This window comes from Oncorhynchus kisutch, linkage group LG14 (assembly GCF_002021735.2).
Source record: "Oncorhynchus kisutch isolate 150728-3 linkage group LG14, Okis_V2, whole genome shotgun sequence".
Taxonomy (NCBI): domain Eukaryota; kingdom Metazoa; phylum Chordata; class Actinopteri; order Salmoniformes; family Salmonidae; genus Oncorhynchus; species Oncorhynchus kisutch.
Window position 1 is genome coordinate 77,729,339 of NC_034187.2, and position 24,322 is coordinate 77,753,660.

At 48.0% G+C, this 24,322-nt stretch overlaps 1 protein-coding gene across 2 annotated transcripts in view; it reads right to left on the minus strand.

Annotated features, from left to right (window-relative positions):
* The window catches only part of LOC109904376 (rho family-interacting cell polarization regulator 2), an 85,263-nt gene extending 61,181 nt beyond the window's left edge, over positions 1 to 24,082 (minus strand). For both annotated transcript variants that reach the window (XM_031788992.1, XM_031788991.1), the window contains exon 1: positions 23,822 to 24,082. The gene's annotated coding sequence lies outside the window, so the exon portion shown is untranslated. The remainder of the gene's footprint in view (positions 1 to 23,821) is intronic.
* Positions 24,083 to 24,322: the final 240 nt, after the last annotated feature.

Below are 24,322 nucleotides of genomic sequence, written 5' to 3' on the forward strand. Positions count from 1 at the left end.
TCCTCCTGACTCCTGGAAGAGTGGCTACACATTCTCCTTTCTCTGGTCCTCTATTCATGCACCTTGGTTGGAGAGTGAGGGAGCAAAATACCGTTGTTTGCTCTGTCATTGTCCTTGTTAACACATTCTAGAGACAGGCTAGTAGGAGTCTAGAATCTAGACAACTACTGTTATATGCCCTCCATTTCTATTTTTAGCCAACCTGTGCTGTCAGTTAAACTTCAAACTGTCAAGAAGACTATTTGTTAGAGACATTTAATGACTCACTAGAAACCTGGCTCAACATAGAACCACAGGAGAGAGGATTGGGTGCATGTAGCACACTGGTAATGATGTTTAACAGCAAGCCCCAGAGGCAGATCCACAACGGACTAAGCACAGTGTTCTGTACAGTATCTTAGAGTCTGTCCTGTCCACACACCCACACACACACACACACACACACACACACACACACACACTGATTACAGGTGTGGGAAACAAACGCAGGACACTGAGAGCGACATGTCAGATCAGCGATGCGAGATTTAAACAGACTTTACGGTAAGAGTAGCAGCTCTCTCTGTCCCTGCCTCACCCAGAAACACAGCTGGATGAGAGAGGGACACTTTACGGTAAGAGTAGCAGCTCTCTCTGTCCCTGCCTCACCCAGAAACACAGCTGGATGAGAGATTTAAACAGACTTTACAGTAAGAGTATCAGCCCTCTCTGTCCCTGCCTCACCCAGAAACACAGCTGGATGAGAGAGGGACACTTTACGGTAAGAGTAGCAGCTCTCTCTGTCCCTGCCTCACCCAGAAACATAGCTGGATGAGAGAGGGACACTTTACGGTAAGAGTAGCAGCTCTCTCTGTCCCTGCCTCACCCAGAAACACAGCTGGATGAGAGAGTGACACTTTACGGTAAGAGTAGCAGCTCTCCCTGTCCTTGCCTCACCCAAACAGAGCTGGAGTACAGTGGGAACATTCTCCTACACAGTAAAGGCTAACAGCTAAACTCATAATATGTTTACAGTAAAAGGTTGTAACCTTGACCACCTCTGTGTTTGGAAGAGGGTAGGCTTTCCCTAGGTGAGTAGCAGCAATCCAGGCTGTATCACAACGGGTCGTGATTGGGAGTCCCATAGGGCGGTGCCCAATTGGCCCAGCGTCGTCTGGTGTAGTTCGTCATTGTAAATAAGAATTTGTTCTTAACTGACTTGCCTAGTTAAATAAAAGGTTCAATAAATATAAAATAATAATTGTAAAAAATCCACTACTCTCTCCAGTCAATAGAAGCTTATAGGGGAGTATTCAATCTGCAGTCCCCAGCAACATGACACCATGCCTGGGCCCAGCACGGAGAGACGTGACAGTGAGACGGAGAGACGTGACAGTGAGACGGAGAGACGTGACAGTGAGACGGAGCCCAGGAGCGGGCCAGACAAAGGCCCTGCGCCACGCTGTGCACAGGACCAAGGAAAGACTAGAGGTTGTTTTTCTGTGGAGGGACAATAGGAGAGGTCTGATATGGCCTTTAAGAACATAATGTATAAGGTTATATGGTCTGGGGGGACATGATCTCCTACTCTGAGACTCTTTGTGACTACAGGCCCTGCCTGATGTGTGGTAAAACTAGAGCAATGGTTCACAGGTCAATTAGTCCTCTCTGCTAAAGAGGCTGGGTATGACCACTCAAATATTTAGACATTAATATGTTCTTATCAGTCCTTCTGGTTGGTATCTATGGCTTTTTTTGATGATGTGATGTCACACAAGAACCCAAACAGTTTGACCAGAGACTGACCCACTGTAGCCAACACCAGGAGATGTTGAGACAAGACGTCTATAATGAGAAGGGAAAAGGTTACAAGTGTGTTAGTGTGTCTATTTGAGGGTACACATGGGTAGTGTGTCTATTTGAGGGTACAAGTGTGTTAGTGTGTCTATTTGAGGGTACACATGGGTAGTGTGTCTATTTGAGGGTGAAAGTGTGGGTCTAAAGTGAGAGTCTACAGGAGATTCTGGGCTGAATCTTTGCAGTTCTCATAGTACTCTGTTTCCACACAACAATAGAAAATGGCTAAACGGGCATCTTCAGATATAATTTGCAGGCTTGATGTTAAACAGCGTGCTGTTCTCTGTGGTTGACTCTGCTCTGTCTGAAAGCCTTGCTCCTAGACAGAGGGGGAGGCTGGGTAACTAAATGACAGAACCATCATCATCATCATCATCATTCAGTGTTCAGAGTTCTGACTGAGCCTTTCTAACAGCCTTGTAGAAGTCATTCATTTGAAAAACACTTGTAATTTCCGTGAGAAGGAGAACAAATTAAAGCCTGGTGAATGGATGTACAGAGACTAAGGACGACTCAGAACTAATTTAATAGAATGGTTTCAGATTGAATTTCTTGGGGCTTCTTAACACTGGCATGGCATCTTGTGATACCACTTCCATTCAACCCCACATCTTGCCAAATGGCAAGGTCAAGAATGGAGAACAGAGCCTCCAGCTAACTCAGAGGCGGGAGTATACGGCGTGGTTAGTGTGTTAGGGTAGTCTAAGGATAGCCAACATTGAGGACTGGAGGGCAGAACTGTCCGAAGTATCTTAACCGAAAGTGACATGTAAGTTTCCACACCACATAGAACCCTGAATACATTAACTCATCTATTCTACAGATGATCTATTCTCCATTTACAAGTTTAAAACTAGTATGAGAGAGAAACTGGAGAGAAATAGACCAGAATTCACTTCAAAGTTCAGTTTTAACATCAACCTGGAGAGAACATCTGGAATGAATCGTATGCCTGTCATCCATCCAAATTCATGTCAAAGCAGTATTTCACATCCAATAAACATCCCTACTCACCTCAAAAACAAACTACAACTAACTATGTGTCAGGCCAGGAGCATAGACTAATCTAAACACATCCCCTCACACTGAACGATAAAACAGAGCAGAAAGTAACATTAGTTGAACCAACCAGTGAGATAAACCCCTCCCTCAAAGCGTGGGGTCCTGTTCATAAGGACACACCGTAGCAAAACGTTCTGCAACAGAAAAGTGTTTCTTATTGGAAGTTCAGGAAGTACTTATAGAACCTCCCCGTTTCACTCTGTTTCAGATTGTTCTCTTCTGTTTTGTGCCTAGTGAACACGATCCAGCTTCACCCCTCTTCCCACCAATAGGGAGCAGCTTCACCCCTCTTCCCACCAATAGGGAGCAGCTTCACCCCTCTTCCCACCAATAGGGAGCAGCTTCACCCCTCTTCCCACCAATAGAGCAGCTTCACCCCTCTTCCCACCAATAGGGAGCAGCTTCACCCATCTTCCCACCAATAGGGAGCAGCTTCACCCCTCTTCCTACCAATAGGGAGCAGCTTCACCCCTCTTCCCACCAATAGGGAGCAGCTTCACCCCTCTTCCCACCAATAGGGAGCAGCTTCACCCCTCTTCCCACCAATAGGGAGCAGCTTCACCCCTCTTCCCACCAATAGGAAGCAGCTTCATCCCTCTTCCCACCAATAGGGAGCAGCTTCACCCCTCTTCCCACCAATAGGGAGCAGCTTCACCCCTCTTCCCACCAATAGGGAGCAGCTTCATCCCTCTTCCCTTCAACAGAGAGCCTTTCATAAAACACAACGCATCTCTTCCTGAATCCTGATTCATTCCGGGACAGACACTGGGTGGCCCGGTTCAATGAGGCTGCCAGTCAGTCAGTAAGGCTATTGAGGGCTTCTCAGTCACACAACCTTGCATGCCCCATGAGGAGGAGGACTGGGGGGGGGGACATCAGAGGGGTGACAGGGGCCTCTCATGGGCACAAGTCTGATCAGTATGTTAACAAGCAGCCTGGCATAAACCCCAAAAGAGACATGCATTGGGAGGGGGGTGAAGCAATGGGCTGATGCAATGAGTCAAGGAGGGGCGTGAGGGAGGAGAGGAGGAAGAAGCAAATGGGGGGGGGGGGGGGACTTATCATGCACACACATCTCCCTCTCCTCTTCTTCTCTCCCTTCCTCTCTTCTCTCCCTCCATCAGTTGCTCTCCCCCTCCTCTCTCTCTCCTCTTCCTCCCTTTCAGTACTCAGACAATCATTCTCTTACACACTCACAGCCCTATTCGTTTCAGTATTCTAACCACAGTTCTCTCTTCCCTCTCCTTTCCTTCTCTTACATGTTAGTCATTTATCAGACGCTTTTTATCCAGAGCGTACATTTTCATTCTGTTTCCTTCTGGTCCCCCATGGGAATTAAACCCACAACCCTGGAGTTGCAAGCACCATGCTCTACCAACTGAGCCACATGGGATTCTAATAGAACTGTTTTTGTTACTCTCTGTCTCGCTGAGACACACACACACACACACACACGCACACCACACACACAGAGACGAATGATGCCGGCAGCGGTTGTGTGTGTGTGAGTAACGATAAAAACTCAGCCCACAGTGTTGGTTAACAACCGGAGGCAAATGTTATATGCCTGTATAAATTTGTATCTCCATAGCAACAGCAGACAATACGGGATGTGTTATGTAAAACAACATGGTTATTGTGGGTCTCACTCTGACAGTGAAGTGGGAGGCCACCTCTGGTCTGGCCTGGGGTCTGAGGCCTGAAGTCTTCCTCTTCTCCCTCTGTGTGTCGAACACACACACACACACACACACACACACACACACACACACACACACACACACACACACACACACACACACACACACACACACACACACACACACTTGTTCAAGCAGCCCGTCTTCGTCCCTCTGTCTTCCTTCCACAACCCCATTAGATAGGAGTGCAGCCCTCTAGACAACGAGGCCAAACAGGGACACTGAAGATGTGTTTTAATCTCATAAGTAATGACCACTAAAACCCCTCAATGTCATTACCACGCTCGTTCCAGCCGGGAAGCAAGAGCCACTATGACCTCAGCCATCTTCCGTGGTTACCCAGCCAATCAAGTAGCATTAGCTCAGGGTTCGATGTGAACCACATACAGACTAGTGGTGACCTTCCATACGCATTTGCCCATTGTAGAAGGGGTCAGAAAGTGACTTTTGGGACCTGAATGCCAAAACATTCAAGAGATAAAGGTGCTCAAAGCTGATGTATTCTGCATACCGCACCATACCATGAGACAACCGTGTCCGGAAAACACCGGAAAAGATAAACGGTTGAGATTGATATTATTTAAATGATTCCAAGGCTCTCAAACTAGAACAATGGAATAAAGGTATACCCAAACGCGCTTCAGCCCAGCTTAAACAATAAAGGGGGTGGGGGTCCGGTGCTCAACTGAGGGACCTGAAAATCCACCCCAAAAACATTCCTTACCCCAGGACACTTCAACTGGTGAATAAATAAACAGGAGCCCTCTGTTGCTGCATCAACCTGACAAATGTATTGACGGGACAAAACAGTAGGTTTACGTTTCGCCGGGAATCGCCTTCATTCATGAGTAGGACAAAATGTGGGAGGCATCTATATACCCTCGCAGGGGAGTGTCCCACTCGTCATGTCAGTACTGTCAATACTGTCCGTAGTAGTAGCAACTACACAGGTTATTCACACACCAGTATGATCATTATTTAAGATTCCAACACATACATTCCACTTGAATAACAAAAGACAGGAATAAACGAAGAAAAAGGTATTTACAAATGAATGAGAAATCTCTCCGTAATAATTTCCTCACTATACTGCCAGCTCTGGAGAAAACAGAATGTTAAGGTGGAGGCTGAGCCATGATCTGTATTCACGTAATGGTGTGCGATCACATACTTCTGGTGCAGATAGCGGTTTGTGTTCAACTAGTCTTAATTTGACTGCACATTGTTACAGAGAGAGGCACTTTGGATCGACTGCTTACAGTAGATTGCGTCGAGCCAAAGGGTCTGAATGAACAGCTCTCTCTCATATTTTTTTGTAAATACCCTTTTCTTAGTTTATTCCTGTCTTGTTAGTCAAGTGGAATGTATGTGTAGGAATCTTAAATAATGATCATACTGAATAACCTCTATTATTTACTTTATCATTTTATAATTACATGTCATGTAGATCTTATGATCTGACTCAGAGACATCACTACCCATGGTGTGTCATTTGGTGCAGCCAGCCAAGCTTTTACCAATACTCAGTGAATTCCTGCAGTCTAGACTGACTGATGAGGTATACAACAGGGCGGATGGTAACTAACAGCAATCAGCTGAGAGTCAATTAAATAACATGATTCAATTGATCAATTTCAGGTGCCTTTGGAGGAGGGCTGGGAAAAACAGTTGGAATTTCACAGGGAATGGAAGATCAAACCGTATCTACTTGTTTTAGGAGTGTGGGAATGCCACAGGCTGCGTGTGTCTGGCCAGCGGCAACCAAAGACAGTGTGGGTCACAAGCGAGGCTCACATGAGAGATTCGGAGAGAGAGACACACACAGAGAGAGAAGAGAGACACAGAGAGAGAGAGAGAGACAGAGAGAGGGAGGGAGACACAGAGAGAGAGAGAGAGAGAGAGAGGAGAGACAGTGAGAGAGAGAGAGGAGAGACCGAGAGAGAGAGAGAGAGAAGAGAGAGACAGAGAGGGAGGGAGACACAGATAGAGAGAGAGAGGAGAGACAGTGAGAGAGAGAGGAGAGACAGAGTGACTCAGAGACACACAGAAAGAGACACAGAGAGAGAAAGAGAAAGAGAAGAGAGACACAGAGAGAGAGACAGAGCAACACAGAGAGAGAGAGAGAGAGAGGAGAGAGACACAGAGAGAGAGAGAGGAGAGACAGAGACACACACAGAGAGAGAGAGAGAGAGGAGAGACACAGAGAGAGAGAGAGAGAGAGAGAGAGAGAGTCACACACAGAGAAGACAAAAGGCAACCCAAAAATGTGGACATGTCTTTTAAAAAAATATTCAAAATGATTCTAATTTGATTAAAAAAATGTCTGAATTGAAATATCAAATGATAATTGTGGTATGATATTTCAAGGAGGAACAAGCATGGCAACACTGGTGAAAGTGGGGCACAATGTAGCATCACTATGACGACACAATGTAGCATCACTATGACGACACAATGTAGCAGCACTATGACGACACAATGTAGCAGCACTATGACGACACAATGTAGCAGCACTATGACGACACAATGTAGCAGCACTATGACGACACAATGTAGCAGCACTATGACGACACAATGTAGCAGCACTATGACGACACAATGTAGCATCACTATGACGACACAATGTAGCAGCACTATGACGACACAATGTAGCATCACTATGACGACACAATGTAGCATCACTATGACGACACAATGTAGCAGCACTATGACGACACAAACGTAGGAGATGAGTCGACCATTAGTATCTGCTGCCTTGGTTGGCACTGGGAGAGAGAGAGACACAGAGAGGGAGACACAGAGAGGGAGACACAGAGACAGAGACATGGAGAGAGAGACACAGAGACACAGAGAGAGAGAGAGAGAGAGACACAGAGAGAGAGACACAGAGAGCGAGACACAGAGACAGAGACATGGAGAGAGAGAGAGAGACACACACAGAGAGACACAGAGAGGGAGACACAGAGACAGAGACACGGAGAGAGAGACACAGAGACACACAGAGAGAGAGAGAGAGAGACACACACACACACACACACACAGAGACACAGAGAGAGAGAGAGAGAGAGAGAGAGAGAGAGAGAACCAACCAACACGAGCATCTCAGAGGATGACTGTTAAAGAGAGTCACACACACACATATTTAGATCAAATCAAATCAAATGTTATTGGTCACATTCACATGGTTAGCAGGTGTTATTGTGAGTGTAGTGAAATGCTTCTAGATCCGCCAGTGCAGCAGTATCTAATAATTCTACAACAAAACCTAATACACACAATCTAGTAAAGGAATGGGATGAGAATATATAAGTATAAAACATATGGATGAGCAGTGACAGAGTGGCTAAGATGTAATAGATAGTAAGGAATATATAGTGAGTGATACAGTATACATTATATATGAGATAAGTAATGTGAGATATGTAAACATTCTAAAAGTGGCATCATTAAAGTGACAATTTTTCCATTTATTAAAGCGGCCAATGACATTGAGTCTGTAGGTAGGCAGTCACTGCTCTGTGCTGGTGATGGCTGTTTAACAATCTGATGGTCTTGAGATTGAACAACAGCTTCTATCTCTCTGTCCCAGCATTGATGCACCTGTACTGACCCCGCCTTCTGGATGGAAGCGGGGTGAACAGGTAGTGGCTCGGGTGGTTATTGTCCTTGCTTTCCTGTGACATCAGGTGTTGTAGGTGTCCTGGAGGGCAGATATTTGAGAACAAGGCAAACTTAGCTTTGTTAAAATCCCCAGCTACAATTAATGCAGCTTCAGGATATATGGTTTCCAGTTTGCATAAAGTCCAGTGAAGTTCGTCTTGGTATCCGCTTGTGGGGGGATATACACGGCTGTGACGATAACCGAGGAGAGTTCTCTTGGGAGATAATACGGCCGGCATTTGATTGTGAGGAATTCTAGGTCAGGTGAGCAAAAGGACTTGAGTTCTTGGATGCTGTTACAATTACACCATGAGTCGTTAATCATGAAACATACACCCCCGCCCTTCTTCTTACCAGCGAGATGTTTGTCCTGTCGGCGCGATGCACCGAACATCCTGTTGGCTGTACGGACTCCGACAGCATGTCCCCTGCTAGCCATGTGTCCGTGAAACAGAGTATGTTACAATCCCGGATATTTCTTTGGAAAGCAACTCTTGACAAAAATGTCCTCGACTTTGTTAACTAGGGACTGGACATTAGCGAGTAATGTACTGGGAAGCAGTGGGTGGTGTGCGCGCATCCGAAGGCTCACTAGAAGACTGCTCCGGCTCCCTCTCCTTGTTTTGGGTCGGCCTCTGGAATCAGTTCAAATGCCCTGGGAGGTGCAGACAAAGGATCAGCTTTGGGAAAGTCGTATTCCTGGTCGTAATGCTGGTTGTACTGGCAAGTTGACGTCTCTCTGATATCCAATAGTTCTTCCCGGCTGTATGTAAACAACACTTAAGGTTTTCTGGGCTAACAATGGAAGAAATAATACATTAAAAAAATACTGGACAGTTTCCTAAGGACTAGAAACGAAGCTGCCATCTCTATCGGTGCCATCTTGTCATCTGATGCGATCTGGATAGTGTTAGGACAGCTTTTGTGACAGATAACCATTATTAAACCCGAAACCAGACTTAAATTAATCGTGATATTTGATATGTTGGGGAATTTCAACAGCCTACTTTAGCCAAGGAAGTGAAATGCCAACTGCTCAAATTCAAATCACATGTCCACAGACCAACAGTAATCTGGTGACCTGGATGTTAAATGTCACGCCACATCCCAAATGCCGGACCACTACTGTTTTATATCTGAGAGGGTCCGACCTTCTGAGCCAGCATCATTCACAGCATCCGCCACATGCTGCCACTCTAACACCTTTTTGGCATTTGTAATGCCCACACTGTGTCAACCAAACAATATATTTTTTCTTCCTTCAACCTCCCCTACAATAACTTGTTTTTCACAATGGGTGAAATTTCTTTTTTTAGCCTTCCTGTCAGGATTTGCCGTCATTGTCGTCATGCAGTCAGTATGGATGAATATTAATTAGGGCCGTTTTCACTGACTATTTATAGGCAATTATGGGAGTTAAAAGGGTGGGACAAGACGCTGGCTCACGTGCGCAAATGTCGAGTTGATTGTGATTTATAAAGGGAAACTGGCGTGAGACGTGTTTGCTCACTGTGTTATGAATCAGAATATTTTTTTGCGCAATCACTCTCTGTGTTTCGTCCATATGCCACCTTTTGATGTGAATCCTCCGCACAGTTGTATAAATGAGGCCCCTGGTCAAGAGAAACTTATTCCCTACGGCCCTGGTCAAGAGAGACTTATTCCTTAGGGACCTGGTCAAGAGAGACTTATTCCCTACGGCCCTGGTCAAGAGAGACTTATTCCTTAGGGACCTGGTCAAGAGAGACTTATTCCTTAGAGACCAGGTCAATAGAGACTTATTCCCTATGGCCCTGGTCAAGAGAGGCTTATTCCTTAGGGACCTGGTCAAGAGAGACTTATTCCCTACGGCCCTGGTCAAGGGAGACTTATTCCCTACAGCCCTGGTCAAGAGAGACTTGTTCCCTACGGCCCTGGTCAAGAGAGACTTGTTCCTTTGGGACCTGGTCAAGAGAGACTTATTCCTTAGGGACCTGGTCAAGAGAGACTTATTCCTTAGGGACCTGGTCAAGAGAGACTTATTCCTTAGGGACCTGGTCAAGAGAGACTTATTCCCTACGGCCCTGGTCAAGAGAGATTTATTCCCTACGGCCCTGGTCAAGAGAGACTTATTCCTTAGGGACCTGGTCAAGAGAGACTTATTCCTTAGGGACCTGGTCAAGAGAGACTTATTCCCTACGGCCCTGGTCAAGAGAGACTTATTCCTTAGAGACCTGGTCAAGAGAGACGTATTTCCTATAGCCCTGGTCAAGGGAGACTTATTCCTTAGAGACCTGGCCAAGAGAGACGTATTACCTAGGGCCCTGGTCAAAAGTAGTGCACTATATCAATATACGGGTGCCATTTCAGATGTAGCCTTATTATTTTGAACACTATGAAAATGTCACTGGATCAGTGAAACAATAGCCACTGTGACAAGCATGTTCATGATTAATATCAGACTGTAATGACACAATAACTGTGACAGACTCTCTGCCTCTGGACTTGAGGAAACACAAACCACCCATCTATTTCAGCAGCTAGTACTGTGTTATCACTGTAGCCACTACTACCAGGGAGAGAGAAAGAGGGTTTTCTTTTCAGCCTTAATATAACCACTCACTGGGGCAGAAACAGCTGGCTAAATCCAGTTTGGATGGTCACCGCTTTGCCTTCCAGGCCTACCTCAGAGGTAGCTATGTTGGATTTCAGTCGAAGACAGAAAGACAACCCTAAATTCTGGACATGTCTTTTTATAAAATATTCAATTGATTAGAACTTGATCAAAAATGTCTGAATTGAAATATCAATAATAATTGTGGTATGATATTTCAAGGAGGAACAAGCATGGTAACAGTGGTGAACGTGGGGCACAACGTAGCATCACTATGACGACACAATGTAAGGAGACGCGTCGACCATTAGTATCTGGTGCCTTGGTTGGCACTGGGATATATCCGGAAGACCAATATTTATAGAACACGCCGAAGAGGAAGGAAGAGAAGGACATTCCTATATGTGGAGGGACATGACGATGATGATAAGCTTAGCGCTGGCTGGCTGCACATTCACTCAATCAGTGTGGCGGTCTGTAGCATTTAACGGAGATGGAGATGATATGCACATCCCAAACTTGTACAACTGGTGCACTTACATTTAAGTGCCTTGCTCAAGGCCACAGGCAGAGGTTTCACCTTGTCGGCTCGGGGATTCGAATTAATAACCCTTCGGTTTCTGGCCCAACGCTCTGACCGCTAGGCTACCTGCCGCCCCTCTAACCACTAGGCTACCTGCCGCCCCTCTAACCACTAGGCTACCTGCCGCCCCTCTAACCACTAGGCTACCTGCCGCCCCTCTAACCACTAGGCTACCTGCCGCCCCTCTAACCACTAGGCTACCTGCCGCCCCTCTAACCACTAGGCTACCTGCCGCCCCTCTAACCACTAGGCTACCTGCCGCCCTCTAACCGCTAGGCTACCTGCCGCCCCTCTAACCGCTAGGCTACCTGCCGCCCCTCTGACCGCTAGGCTACCTGCCGCCCCTCTGACCGCTAGGCTACCTGCCGCCCCTCTGACCGCTAGGCTACCTGCCGCCCCTCTGACCGCTAGGCTACCTGCCGCCCCTCTGACCGCTAGGCTACCTGCCGCCCCTCTGACCGCTAGGCTACCTGCCGCCCCTCTGACCGCTAGGCTACCTGCCGCCCCTCTGACCGCTAGGCTACCTGCCGCCCCTCTGACCGCTAGGCTACCTGCCGCCCCTCTGACCGCTAGGCTACCTGCCGCCCCTCTGACCGCTAGGCTACCTGCCGCCCCTCTGACCGCTAGGCTACCTGCGCCCCTCTGACCGCTAGGCTACATGTCGCCCCTCTAACCACTAGGCTACATGTCGCCCCTCTAACCACTAGGCTACATGTCGCCCCTCTAACCACTAGGCTACATGTCGCCCCTCTAACCACTAGGCTACATGTCGCCCCTCTGACCGCTAGGCTACCTGCCGCCCCTCTGACCGCTAGGCTACCTGCCGCCCCTCTGACCGCTAGGCTACCTGCCGCCCCTCTGACCGCTAGGCTACCTGCCGCCCCTCTGACCGCTAGGCTACCTGCCGCCCCTCTGACCGCTAGGCTACCTGCCGCCGCTCTGACCGCTAGGCTACCTGCCGCCCCTCTGACCGCTAGGCTACCTGCCGCCCCTCTGACCGCTAGGCTACCTGCCGCCCCTCTGACCGCTAGGCTACCTGCCGCCCCTCTGACCGCTAGGCTACCTGCCGCCCCTCTGACCGCTAGGCTACCTGCCGCCCCTCTGACCGCTAGGCTACCTGCCGCCCCTCTGACCGCTAGGCTACCTGCCGCCCCTCTGACCGCTAGGCTACCTGCCGCCCCTCTGACCGCTAGGCTACCTGCCGCCCCTCTGACCGCTAGGCTACCTGCCGCCCCTCTGACCGCTAGGCTACCTGCCGCCCCTCTGACCGCTAGGCTACCTGCCGCCCCTCTGACCGCTAGGCTACCTGCCGCCCCTCTGACCGCTAGGCTACCTGCCGCCCCTCTAACCGCTAGGCTACCTGCCGCCCCTCTAACCTCTAGGCTACCTGCCGCCCCTCTAACCACTAGGCTACCTGCCGCCCCTCTAACCACTAGGCTACCTGCCGCCCCTCTAACCACTAGGCTACCTGCCGCCCCTCTAACCACTAGGCTACCTGCCGCCCCTCTAACCACTAGGCTACCTGCCGCCCCTCTAACCACTAGGCTACCTGCCGCCCCTCTAACCACTAGGCTACCTGCCGCCCCTCTAACCACTAGGCTACCTGCCGCCCCTCTAACCACTAGGCTACCTGCCGCCCCTCTAACCACTAGGCTACCTGCCGCCCCTCTAACCACTAGGCTACCTGCCGCCCCTCTAACCACTAGGCTACCTGCCGCCCCTCTAACCACTAGGCTACCTGCCGCCCCTCTAACCACTAGGCTACCTGCCGCCCCTCTAACCACTAGGCTACCTGCCGCCCCTCTAACCACTAGGCTACCTGCCGCCCCTCTAACCACTAGGCTACCTGCCGCCCCTCTAACCACTAGGCTACCTGCCGCCCCTCTAACCACTAGGCTACCTGCCGCCCCTCTAACCACTAGGCTACCTGCCGCCCCTCTAACCACTAGGCTACCTGCCGCCCCTCTAACCACTAGGCTACCTGCCGCCCCTCTGACCGCTAGGCTACCTGCCGCCCCTCTGACCGCTAGGCTACCTGCCGCCCCTCTGACCGCTAGGCCACCTGCCGCCCCTCTAACCACTAGGCTACATGTCGCCCCTCTAACCACTAGGCTACATGTCGCCCCTCTAACCACTAGGCTACATGTCGCCCCTCTAACCACTAGGCTACATGTCGCCCCTCTAACCACTAGGCTACCTGTCGCCCCTCTGACCGCTAGGCTACCTGTCGCCCCTCTGACCGCTAGGCTACCTGCCGCCCCTCTGACCGCTAGGCTACCTGCCGCCCCTCTGACCGCTAGGCTACCTGCCGCCCCTCTGACCGCTAGGCTACCTGCCGCCCCTCTGACCGCTAGGCTACCTGCCGCCCCTCTGACCGCTAGGCTACCTGCCGCCCCTCTGACCGCTAGGCTACCTGCCGCCCCTCTAACCGCTAGGCTACCTGCCGCCCCTCTAACCGCTAGGCTACCTGCCGCCCCTCTAACCACTAGGCTACCTGCCGCCCCTCTAACCACTAGGCTACCTGCCGCCCCTCTAACCACTAGGCTACCTGCCGCCCCTCTGACCGCTAGGCTACCTGCCGCCCTTGATAATGAAATCAGAGCAGAGCAGATCTTTTTTATTCCTGCATCATAATTGTTTTGACTTCTGTGAAAGAATAAAGTAATGGCAAGCAGTGATATTTGGTGCTCTGGCCTGTAGACTCTACCATCTCTAAACACCAGCCCAATCTCCAAGGTCAGATGGGGATGATTATAATAAACCTACATAACACGTGGCCATAGTGGAGATGGGTCTTAAGCCTGTCGTATGCTATCCAGTCGCATATCCATGACAAGATTTTATGACAAGATTTTGTGACTTTTTTGTTCATTTTGGTGTTCGGCTAGGGATCTTCCCGGCTGTTCGCACACACTACATTTTTTATTGAGGAGTTTGTAAGTTCTGTAACCGTAGTCTACGCCCCTTTGTCAGTGATTGATGAAGAGTAGGGATGGAAACTATGGACGGGATTCTTCAATGGGGTGACATGTAGCCTAGTGGTTAGAGGGGCGACATGTAGCCTAGTGGTTAGAGGGGCGACATGTAGCCTAGTGGTTAGAGGGGCGACATGTAGCCTAGTGGTTAGAGGGGCGACATGTAGCCTAGTGGTTAGAGGGGCGACATGTAGCCTAGTGGTTAGAGGGGCGACATGTAGCCTAGTGGTTAGAGGGGCGACATGTAGCCTAGTGGTTAGAGGGGCAACATGTAGCCTAGTGGTTAGAGGGGCGACATGTAGCCTAGTGGTTAGAGGGGCGACATGTAGCCTAGTGGTTAGAGGGGCGACATGTAGCCTAGTGGTTAGAGGGGTGACATGTAGCCTAGTGGTTAGAGGGGTGACATGTAGCCTAGTGGTTAGAGGGGTGGACTTGTAACCACAAGGTTGTAAGATCGAAACCCTGAGCTGACAAGGTAAAAGTCTGTTGTTCTGCCCCTGAACAAGTCAATTACTTTATTTGTTTATTTTATTTGTTACCTTTATTTGACCAGGCAAGTCAGTTAAGAACAAATTCTTATTTTCAATGACGGCCTAGGAACAGTGGGTTAACTGCCTGTTCAGGGGCAGAACGACAGATTTTGTACCTTGTCAGCTCGGGGATTTGAACTTGCAACCTTTCGGTTACTAGTCCAATGCTCTAACCACTAGGCTACCCTGCCGTCTGCCAGCACCGTGAGGTAACACAGGCCTGAGCAACAAATATCGCTGCTAAACAAATCACTGCTAAAAGACAAGGAGGAACTTGCCTTACTAAATATGTCCTTTCTGACAGAAAAATACCTACAAGGTACAGTTGTATTAACATTTCCTAGTTACTGGTTCATATATATATATATATATATATCTACTAGTTATGGTGATGCATTAGATTTATGGGGTGATGCAAATGACTCTTTAGCCCATGACTGAACCTAGAGTGACGTAAATAGAGCTTGACTGGATTGAACCGAATTACGAGCTGCTCGCTCTGTTAATACCACTACTCATCATTACCCTGTAGTGAACCGCTCCGTACATCAGCCTCCGCAGCGGGCCACACACACACACGTAGGTACAAACACACACACACGTAGGTACAAACACACACACGCCATGCTTTGAAGTGCCGGAAATTAACAGCATTCAATATTCAAAGTGGGAACCATGCTGTGGAGAGAGAGCGAGAGAACGAGAGAACTAGAGAGAGAGAGAGAGAGAGAGAATGAAAGAACTAGAGAGAGAGAGAGAGTATGAGAACTAGAGATTGAGAAACAGAGAACTAGAGAGAGAGAGAAAGAGAAAGTGAGAGAGAGAGAACAAGAAAGAGCACTAGAGAGAGAGAGAAAGACAGAACAAAAGAGAGTTAACGAGAGAGAGAAAGAGTGAGAGAAAGACAGAACGAACAGGTAAGTACAGTAGGTGATGAGACTAGGTGATACATTCCATCTGAGGAGGCTCTGGGCTCAGTGGGCCGGCTGTTCAGCTTCCTGCTGCTCAGATTGAGGATCATCCATGTGAACCCAGTCACCTGCTGTTACAGCGGCTCACGCTTCTACCCAGTCAGCTGTACAGGAGGAGCAGCAGCACATCTGGCTCCAGTCAAGAGAAAGACTGCTGCTGCTGCTGCTGCTGCTGATATTAGATTATGAATGTACCGGTGCCACACATATGCAACAGCTATGATAATCACCATGAATGTGACTTAGCGACAGCTATGATAATCACATGAATGTGACTTAGCGACAGCTATGATAATCACCATGAATGTGACTTAGCGACAGCTATGATAATCACCATGAATGTGACTTAGCGACAGCTATGATAATCACCATGAATGTGACTTAGCGACAGCTATGATAATCACCATGAATGTGACTTAGCGACAGCTATGATAATCACATGAATGTGACTTACAGTGAGGAGATAATGAAATGGCAGAGAGTGAAAGATTACTTCCCTGATTGAACAAGACTTATGACTTTTTGAGGAGGCAGGGACTGAAGATAAAGGGAAGCAACAACAAAAAGTAGGATTTTGTTGTTGTTTCACATTGGAGTTGTTTTAAAGTCAATATTGACACTTTGGGTGAGTTTAGTTTTGTCAGAGCGACCAGTGAAGAGTTTAAAAAGACAAAGAAGGCATTGAGTAGCCTAGTAAACATGAGTGTGGAGTTTATTATTCATAATGCGGGCCACGTAGTTTGAAAATGAACAATCATTCACCATGCTAGCTTTGCCTCAGGATAAACAAACACACACACACACACACACCATCTGTCATAGTACAGCTGTGTGACAGCCTCCCTGAGGGAAACTTCTGGGGAAACTAGAACACAAGAAGAGACAATGACAGTGTTCTAGAACCATCACTCACACAACAGTAGACATTCTTCTAGAACCATCACTCACACAGCAGTAGACAGTCTTCTAGAACCATCACTCACACAGCAGTAGACAGTCTTCTAGAACCATCACTCACACAGCAGTAGACAGTCTTCTAGAACCATCACTCACACAGCAGTAGACAGTCTTCTAGAACCACCACTCACACAGCAGTAGACAGTCTTCTAGAACCACCACTCACACAGCAGTAGACAGTCTTCTAGAACCATCACTCACACAGCAGTAGACAGTCTTCTAGAACCACCACTCACACAGCAGTAGACATTCTTCTAGAACCATCACTCACACAGCAGTAGACCTCATTCTTCTCAGTCAAACATTCCCCATCGTTCATGTTATTCAGTATACTTGGGCTTCGTCTTAAATGGCACCCTATTTCCGATAGTGCACTACATTTGGACCGTATGGGTAGTGCACTAGGGAATAGGGTGCCTTTTCAGATGCAATCCTTGGTTAACCCTGTTTGTCACGCCTCCCCCCTCCATATATCAACACCACTAATGGCCATGAAGACAGATAGTGTATGTATTATTTCTAACTGCCCCTCAGCTGTTCACGACTTGGGGTTAAATTAGAAAACAACTAAACATCCACTTTATCAATTCAATTCAATTCAAGGGCTTTATTGGCATGGGAAACATGTGTTAACATTGCCAAAGTAAGTGAGGTAGACAACATACAAAGTGAATATATAAAGTGAAAAACAACAAAAATTAACAGTAAACATTACACATACAGGGGTTTCCAAACAGTAAAGACATTACAAATGTCATATTATATATATATATACAGTGTCATCCCATGTCTGTTTAAAACACGTAATGCCCACAGAGGCAAGGATTTCTACTGAACCATCAAGATGGACAGCAACAGAAGGGATAGTGTGTACATCTGGTGCAGAGCTAAGGGGACAGTGTGTGTGTGTGTGTGTGTGTGTGTGTGTGTGTGTGTGTGTGTGTGTGTGTGTGTGTGTGTGTGTGTGTGTGTTCCACCGCTGGGTCTAAATAGACTTGAGGGACTAAAGGGGAGGAGCCCCCATTGGGCTGCACTGACAACACAGATCCGATGATCTGCTCAGAAACAAGGGAGGAAAGGAGAGCGGGAGACCCCCTGTCCTTATCCCTCCATCTCCTTCCTCATCTAGGACCTAGAGAGAGGAGCGGGAGGAGGGGATAGAGGGATGGAGAGCCCTAGGGTGGACCAGTAACCTTTCACCCCCAACACCTGCCACACCATCCTGTGAGGGAGTCCAAAAGCACGCACGCACGCACACACACACACACACTTTACTAGTTAATAGAAGACTTCCATTGCTCAGGCAATCCATTTAGTCACACATCATTGCTGCTTACTCATGTAGACTTTACACATCAATAAGCATTCTAAAGGCCCAGATTTACTGCAAATCATATAAAGATCACCGATGCAAAGATCAAGGCCCGTATTCATAAAGAGCCTCAGAGTAGGAGTAGTAACCTAGGATCCCCCCTGTCCATGTAATCTTATTCGTTATGCCCGGAAAGGCTAAACCAATCCTAGACCAGCACAGCTACTCTGAGACATTTTATGAATCAGGGTCCAAATTTCTGATTACTTACTAATGTATAAAGATTATTAATACTGACAGTCTCTCTGACCCAGTTTCCCAGCAAGCAACTACTGTCGTCCCTATCGAAGAGAGGGGGGGGGGGGGGGTCTCAGCTTTCTGTAGGTATCATTTTATTTCTCATCTCTCAATATTGAGCTCAGTAGCAGCTATTTTACAAACAATATATTTGATATGGCTTTGAGATACAGAGTGGTGCAGCCAAAATGTGCATCGGTCATTGCAAGGGCATTATAGGTCTCACTGGGTAAAATACAACCACTAACTTCTTTTAGGACATTAAACATACCGTTAGATTAATACATGGCTATTAGCAGTGGGTATTATATTTAGAGTTAGCGATCTAACGAATGTATTTTGAGTTTCCACTTCCTCGGGTGTTGAATTAGCCCCAAATGAATTAGCCTATGATTAGTGTATCACAAGGAGGTTGGTGGCACCTTAATTTGGGAGGGCGGGCTCGTGGTAATGGCCGGAGCGGAATCGGTGGAATGGTATCAAATACATCAAACACATGGTTTCCATGTGTTTGATGCCATTACATTCGCGTTCCAGCCATTATTATGAGCCGTCCTCCCCTCACCAGCCTCCACTGTAATGCACATAACGGTAGACTGGAGCCCTGACTTCTGTTTGAGGTTGAACACTAGCATCACTGTACTGCCATCCATGACTTTAAAAAAGTCACTGACACACTCTGTTCTATAGCCCATGGCTGATGCTATCACTTGATGCTATCACTCGCAGATGGAAGACATCACAAGCTAGGCTGAACTATGGATGACTCAGTACCTCCTCCCTTCTCTAGATGCTGGGAGACAAAGGGGAGGGGGATAGGAGGGCAGAGAGGGGGAGTGGAAGAGAAGGGGGAGATAATATATCACATGCCTTGTCTCGCCGGGCCTCGGGAGGGACAGCTGAGGAGAAGGAGTGAACAGTCTTTCATATCTAGGGCCTTTCTCTTTATCCTTCCACCTCCTCCCTCTCCTGCTGTATCCTAGCAGCCCCTCCTTCATCTCCTCTCCTGATGTTTCATAGCAGCCCCTCCTTCATCTCCTCTCCTGATGTATCATAGCAGCCCCTCCTTCATCTCCTCTCCTGATGTATCATAGCAGCCCCTCCTTCATCTCCTCTCCTGATGTATCATAGCAGCCCCTCCATCATCTCCTCTCCTGCTGTATCATAGCAGCCCCTCCTTCATCTCCTCTCCTGATGTATCATAGCAGCCCCTCCTTCATCTCCTCTCCTGCTGTATCATAGCAGCCCCTCCTTCATCTCCTCTCCTGATGTATCATAGCAGCCCCTCCTTCATCTCCTGCTGTATCATAGCAGCCCCTCCTTCATCTCCTGCTGTATCATAGCAGCCCCTCCTTCATCTCCTGCTGTATCATAGCAGCCCCTCCTTAATCCCCACCTGCTGTATCATAGCAGCCCCTCCTTCATCTCCTGCTGTATCATAGCAGCCCCTCCTTCATCTCCTGCTGTATCATAGCAGCCCCTCCTTCATCTCCTGCTGTATCATAGCAGCCCCTCCTTCATCTCCTGCTGTATCATAGCAGCCCCTCCTTCATCTCCTGCTGTATCATAGCAGCCCCTCCTTCATCTCCTGCTGTATCATAGCAGCCCCTCCTTCATCTCCTGCTGTATCATAGCAGCCCCTCCTTCATCTCCTGCTGTATCATAGCAGCCCCTCCTCCATCTCCTCTCCTGCTGTATCATAGCAGCCCCTCCTTCATCTCCTGCTGTATCATAGCAGCCCCTCCTTTATCCCCACCTGCTGTATCATAGCAGCCCCTCCTTTATCCCCACCTGCTGTATCATAGCAGCATCCTTCATCTCCTCTCCTGATGTATCATAGCAGCCCCTCCTTCATCTCCTCTCCTGATGTATCCTAGCAGCCCATCCTTCATCTCCTCTCCTGATGTATCCTAGCAGCCCCTCCTTTATCCCCACCTGCTGCCTAATACTAGCCACTCCTGCAGGATATCATAAATTCTCTCTCATCCAACTCCCTAACCCTAATCCCAACATCCCCTTTTGCCTTCTCTAACTAGTTAAATAAAGGCTAAATAAAAAGTAAATAAAAACTCTAAATTCCAACTCTCTTCTCCCCTTTCCTACCCACCTCACCCTTTCTTCTGCTGTTTCATCGCAGAAGCTCCGCATGAGGAATATCAGAAATCCCCATTTTACTCCAACATCTATTCATTCTCTTCCCTCCCGATTTACAAGCTCCCCTCTTCCCCTCCCCAAGATTTACATCCTTCCCCATTCCTCAACTACTGTCTAAGCAGCCCCTCCAGAGGAATGTAAAAAAATAAATCCTCTTCTCAATTTAACTCTCAACTCCACCCCTCCACTCCTCCTACCATCCCCAGAAATACCTCTCCCGCTTAAGGATGCCTCTGTCAGGGATGGACGTGTCAGGACACCAGAGACAGAGTCTGTCCGGAGGAAGGATAACATGACAGGGGTATCTCTAGAACAGATAACCCCGAGAGTCCAGCTCAGGTCACTAGATCCTGGTGAGACACTGACTGATTAAAACCTAAAATAAGCCTGGGAGAGGTCTGGATGAAACCTGGTTTACGGTATAGACTGTGGACTAAACAGAACAATACTATAGAGCTGTTGGTTTGAATAAAGAACAATGACTTTGATTCCTGTGGACTAATAACACAATGGAAGCTTGTTTCTCATTTTGGGAAAGTAACTGTTAGGCTTTTTCAGGAACTAGAGATTTGCATGAAATTCTAAGAATCAGTGTTCTCTCTCCCAGCTGGGCGTCCTTACAACACTGCTGGCCACAACGTCTGCTACACTCCTTATGAAATGTTTAGCAGCTGTGAAAACTAAAAAGACACACCATTTTAAAGATTGCAAGGCCAACATTTCTTAAGAAATTAGAACCACACACACATATGGACACACACGGGCATGCGCACGCACACACACAGTTCTCCATTCCGAGAAAATGAAATAGGGTGTTCTTGAAGAGCTCAGTACAAAAAGTCACATGTTATGATACAGAGTTTCTTAGACCACCTCAGCGTTAAAACACTGAGCGTTTTCAGTTTCCTCCTAACCTTAAGCCTTGACATTCATCTTTCCATTTTTGCTCTGTATTTAGTGTGGGCTGCAGATTACACACGCACAGCTTGGTGTAGGCTGCTGATTACAGCATTAGAGACCATACAAAAGACCTGAGGACTGACGTTCCCTGCAGCCTTCTATGGCGCCACATTTCATTGTGTTCAGGGGCCCTCCCTGTTGCATTGAGGAGAAGAACAATCAGCGAAGAACATGCCGTGTTTGTCTGAATTTACACCAGACCACAGTGCTATAATAATTTATTTAATGAGCCAGAGAGAGAGGGAATGAGAGAAAGAGGAGAGGAGAAGAGAGAGAGAGGGGGGAGAAAGAGAGAGGGGGAGAGACAAGGGGGCAGAGGGAGAAAAAAGGAAAGAGCGAAAGAGAAAAAAGGAAAGAGCGAAAGTGCTGGAAAGGTCGGTAGAAGGGGACTGGGAACTGGGACGGTGTCTGGCAGCAGCGATGCCAGCTGGTTTAGGCCTTGGCATCCTACTTCTAACCCCCGTCCTGAGTCTTACCATCAAAACGACTAACTAAACGAATATGGCCTGGCAATGGAGCAAAGCCCTTCAGTTAAACCATATCAAAGCAAGGCATTTTCTACAGAGAAACATTTTACCCTTGAAGTGACCTTTTCTGAAAACAAAACATACCGCTGGAGTGGAGTGGGGTGGGGTGGAGGAGTGGAGTGGAGGAGTGGAGTGGAAGAGTGGAGTGGAGTGGGGTGGAGGAGTGGAGTGGAGTGGAGGAGTGGAGTGGAGGAGTGGAGTGGAGTGGGGTGGGGTGGAGGAGTGGAGTGGAGGAGTGGAGTGGAGTGGAGGAGTGGAATGGAGGAGTGGAGTGGAGTGGAGTGGGGTGGGGTGGGGTGGAGGAGTGGAGTGGAGTGGGGTGGGGTGGAGGAGTGGAGTGGGGTGGGGTGGAGGAGTGGAGTGGAGGAGTGGAGTGGAGGAGTGGAGGAGTGGAGTGGAGTGGGGTGGGGTGGAGGAGTGGAGTGGAGTGGGGTGGGGTGGAGGAGTGGAGTGGGGTGGGGTGGAGGAGTGGAGTGGAGGAGTGGAGTGGAGGAGTGGAGGAGTGGAGTGGAGTGGGGTGGGGTGGAGGAGTGGAGTGGAGTGGGGTGGGGTGGAGGAGTGGAGTGGAGGAGTGGAGTGGAGTGGAGTGGAGGAGTGGAGGAGTGGAGTAGAGTGGAGGAGTGGAGTGGAGGGCATAGCAGTGGTGTTTAGCATGGTGTTTGTAATGCATTAATGAGAACATGACATTTCCACTGATGTCTATACACTTCAGTAGCATAACAGGACAGGCAATAAGAGGAGGGGATAACCTGTGTTATTGAGTGATACTACTTTTCATTGTCAATTCTATTCTATCATGCTTATGTTGTGAGAGAATGCAAAGACTAAGATACTGAATCCTTCCAGAAACCATATTAAATGATGAATGGGCTGTGATCTCTGGCCTTACAACAGGTATAGGTAGTAAACTAAACCCAGTAACTGCATTTGAAATTGACAATAGCATAATGCCCCCTGACCTCTCCTAAACCTGCAGGGGAATTTCGCAAAATCCCTGCTTGCTGACCCAGTTCACTCTCTGTCCATGCGAGTTATGGTGAGTGTCCTTCTCCCCTGTCTACAACACTATGTGAACCAAACTCCCACACACACAAGTGCAGTTATTCTCCCAAACCTACAATCACAAGACTGACATTTACCATTTAACCCCCAATTTCCTAAACCCAAATCCCAACCACAGCGCAGCTCTGAAGAGTTATGGCATTAACATCACAACGGATCATGATGAAGCGACCGCTGTGGTCAGAAGCAAAGGAAAGTGGTCAACAAACTCACGAAGAAACATGTTCACCGACACCGAGACCTCAAGAGAAACTGTCAAGTATGATTGTGATCTGTCGATGATCAGTTTATCCTCAAGATATAGGAGGCGGTATCTCGTCATAGCTAACCAATTATATGGGATCTGATGTTGACATCCACAATTGCAAAATAGTTTTGTAGTTGAATAAAATGCATCTGTTTTATGTATTGTTAAGGCAATAATCACACGTGTTTAGTTGTCTATTTCGTAAGTGTATATGGTTATAGTTTACTGACCCATTGCCCTACTAAAGCCCTTCTAACTTACGAATCTCTACTCAGTTACTCTTGTATAAAGACGCACAATTATCTACTCATCGAGCTCGCATCTTGCTCAAGCAATATAAGAAACGTTCTTATTTAGTCTAAATGCAAGACAAGAGAGAAAATCTAGCAACTCACCTCTGAAAAACTTATCTCAACTAAATCATATGTATTGTCTGCTAACTGCGGCCGCTCCATCCGTTTATAAAGGAGAAGCCCCGCTTTCCAACGTGAACCTTCGGTCCACTTGATCAATAAAACAATGAATTCAACTGTTCGATTCGGTCAATTCCTAACGGTCAATTCCTTCCCTCTTCTGAACGTTTATCTTTTCCCTTGATAAAACAGCCTACAAACCCCCGCTCCTACCAAATTCGTGTGTACGTTCCAGTTTGGGTTTGTAGCGCTTGCCCTGAGCAGCGTTGGACCAATGAACAAGCAGAGTTGTAACCGTAGGCGGGGCCGCTCATTTGACCTCACAACACAACAGGCGACGAGTTGGCGTCCCTGCAAAGACATCGGCAGTTCGGCACTATTCGGTCATTGCTGTTAGTGCATGCGGACCAGGGCGACGGACTGGGGTAAAGTAAACCCACTGTGTTTACACAGCTGTCACGGTATGGACTATCTCTTCATTTC